This window comes from Antechinus flavipes, chromosome 5 (assembly GCF_016432865.1).
Source record: "Antechinus flavipes isolate AdamAnt ecotype Samford, QLD, Australia chromosome 5, AdamAnt_v2, whole genome shotgun sequence".
Lineage (NCBI taxonomy): Eukaryota > Metazoa > Chordata > Mammalia > Dasyuromorphia > Dasyuridae > Antechinus > Antechinus flavipes.
The window spans coordinates 257,889,688-257,892,563 of NC_067402.1; the positions used below are offsets into that span (position 1 = coordinate 257,889,688).

Consider the following 2,876-nt stretch of genomic DNA (forward strand, 5'->3'; position numbering starts at 1 on the left):
AAATATTAATACATGATGTACATGCATTAATTATGAAAGTATTATTTATGAAATTTTTCTACAGTTTTTTTGGGACCTGACTTGCTTTACATGGAATTATGCTATAGATAAATGTCTTAAGTATCAAGGTTCTGTTGGTAGAAAGAGGTCTTCATAAAGTCTTAGATATCTATTAGTGATTTGGTTACAGTAACCTTTTCATTAGCAGGCTGCTTCACACTGACAGAGCACAATCTCTCTTGCGGATATTATAAAAAGAAAGAACAACCTGACATAATTAATTTATGTAAGTAGATTGAGATTTCCTTTGCCTTCCTCTGTGGTGTTTTCTTCTTTTCTAGAATATGGTCGTTCTCTGGGAGGTTTTCTGGAGGCAGCCTTCATTTCAGTTCCGCGTAATAATCACTCCAAATACAGCCAGGAGTTAAAAGTTCAATTCTTTATTGTCTCTTCCAAAATAGCCCAGTTAGCTTTCTTTGGTTCTGAGAGCTCTCGTTGCTAGTCTTTTACCTTCACCAGCTTCTGCCTCTAGCTCAACTCCGACTCCTGGCAGTCTTCTGAACTGACTGACTGACTGACTGACTGAAACTCTTTTTATACTCTTTTAGAAGTGTTTAAAAAAAAAAAAAAGAAGTGTAAACTCAAAGGTTGACTCCTCCTCTCAAAGGTTGGGATTATGGGAGGTGTGAATTCGTGAATCACAGACTGAATACTGAAATCTCCCAACTTGTGAACTCTTAGCTCTTGTGAGCCAATGTGTGAACTCTCAAAGGTGTAAGCATTGTTTCTATCAATTCCAGTGACTTAACACCTTGTAAGGATTCGCTCTAATGTGTGAACTAATAAGCATTGTTTCTATCAATTCCATTCTAACATTCCTCAACACTCTCGTCCAAATGTTTATAGGTATAGTCCTGCCACATTCAGCATGACATGGTATGAACTGTTTAGTCCATTTTGTAAATCAGGGCAGATCTAGAGACTGCTCTGTTTAGTATGACATAGTTGTAGTTCTTCTCCATGAGCAAGAGGTTCCACAATAATGTCCCTTTTATGCAGACTTACAGTCCCTAGAAGAAAAAGGCTGATGTTAGCTAGCATATATTTTCTTTTTTCAAGACTTCCTGGGGAGAGAAGCTGAAAACAAAAACAAAAATAAATTAAGAAGTAGAATGCATATCTATTATTTCTTCTGACATTCTCCTCTAAAATATAGTCTAAAGACAATGAGATGAGCAGTGAATTTAGCACTTTTTTCTATCCCACCTCACTGAATACATTATTGTATTATTTGATTCATAACCATTCTCCAAAATTGATTTTCTCCATTCTGTCCAGTAAGATGTTGCTAGATTTCTTTTGAAGTAGGTACATTCAAGTAAATATGAGATTTTAATTGCTTGGAACTGATAGTGCTACAAATTACCTCCTCTGATAGACAGGAAATTTCTCTGCAAATTATATTCTTAGTGAGTACCCTGTATAAAACCTACTAGCCAGTATGTGTGTGTGTGTGTGTGTGTGTGTGTGTGTGTGTGTATGTATGTATGTATGTATATGATTTCTTATTGTAATATTCAGTTCTGTATCCAGCCTTTTCAACTGACTAGACCAAAAAGAGTGTTCACTTTGCTACACAAACTAAGAATTTGTTGTTCCCTCTATCCCCTGATGAATTTTAGAATAAGATTTAGGTACAGAGCACAATGCATACTGGGTACCTATTAATAATTTTATGAGTGATAAATATGATTCTTACAGTTTTATCCCCATTAAAATGTAACTAAGCTAAAAATGTCATGCCATATTGTGAAGGATAAATGGTATTCTGGGACACGTTTCCAAAGAGTGGAGGTTCAGAAAAAGTCAGCTAAATTCTTACAAAACAAATTATCTACTCCTCCTTAGGCAGATATAATCAATTAGGGATGATTTTACTATGGGGAATTTAAAAAAGCATAAAAATTCTCAATTCCTCAATGCTGAAAAGGTGACACATTGTCTCTAGTCTCATTTTATATCATAAACATAATTCAAATAAATTGTCTTATGTTATGTGGCAATGGGAACTATATAGAATAAGACATTGTGGGCTTGTACATTACTACTTGTCCATAATCTCTTCTGGGACAGGATCTCAAGCAACTTTATATTTCATGGCTTAGAATCTATTTCTTTTTTTTAAAAAATATGAAAAACCATTTAAAGTACACTATAGAATAATTATAGCAAAACTTCATTACAGTTTTCAATGACATGACCACACTGAAAATTGAATCAAGATCAGAGCAGTAGCAGATTGATATTCCTTCCCTTTTTGTAGCACATAAATAATTAACTTTAAGTAGACAGAAAAACAAAATAGGATAATCTGCAAAACTATCTTTTTAATTTATCTTTTTATAGTAACAAGAAGTGTGTTTATAATAGGGATATAAGATATTTCTTCTGATGAGAAGAATGATTGCTTGTTGTCAAATAAATTTAAAGGTTAAAAAAAAATGATTTTAACTTACCAACACAAAGTTTCAAAATTAGCTAGCTGGCTGAAAGTGAAGAACTGGCAATTCCATTGCTGAATCTCTCCCCAGACTTAGGATAATAAAGGTAAGAAAAGTAGAGAAAAATAACCAATAGTGCACATTAAAAAGTTTAAAATGAGGGCTATATAATCTTTATAAAAATAGAATGTAATATTTAACATGTATTGGTCATCCTACCATTTAGGGGAGGGGGTGGAGGGAAGGAGGGGGAAAATTGGAACAATAAGTTTGGCAATTGTCAATGCTGTAAAATTACCCATGCATATAACTTGTAAATAAGAAGCTATTAAAAAAATAGAATGTGAGTGGTCTAAAAGTTATAAATTGAAATAA

General features: G+C 33.4%; 1 long non-coding RNA gene across 1 annotated transcript; it reads right to left on the bottom strand.

Annotated features, from left to right (window-relative positions):
• Positions 1 to 424: 424 nt before the first annotated feature.
• Positions 425 to 2,593, bottom strand: LOC127564504 (uncharacterized). Its single transcript, XR_007954286.1, has 2 exons — positions 2,517 to 2,593; positions 425 to 1,137 (listed from the first exon to the last, which is right to left on the bottom strand). It is a non-coding gene; the product is annotated as an uncharacterized LOC127564504 (long non-coding RNA).
• Between the last annotated feature and the right edge of the window lie 283 nt (positions 2,594 to 2,876).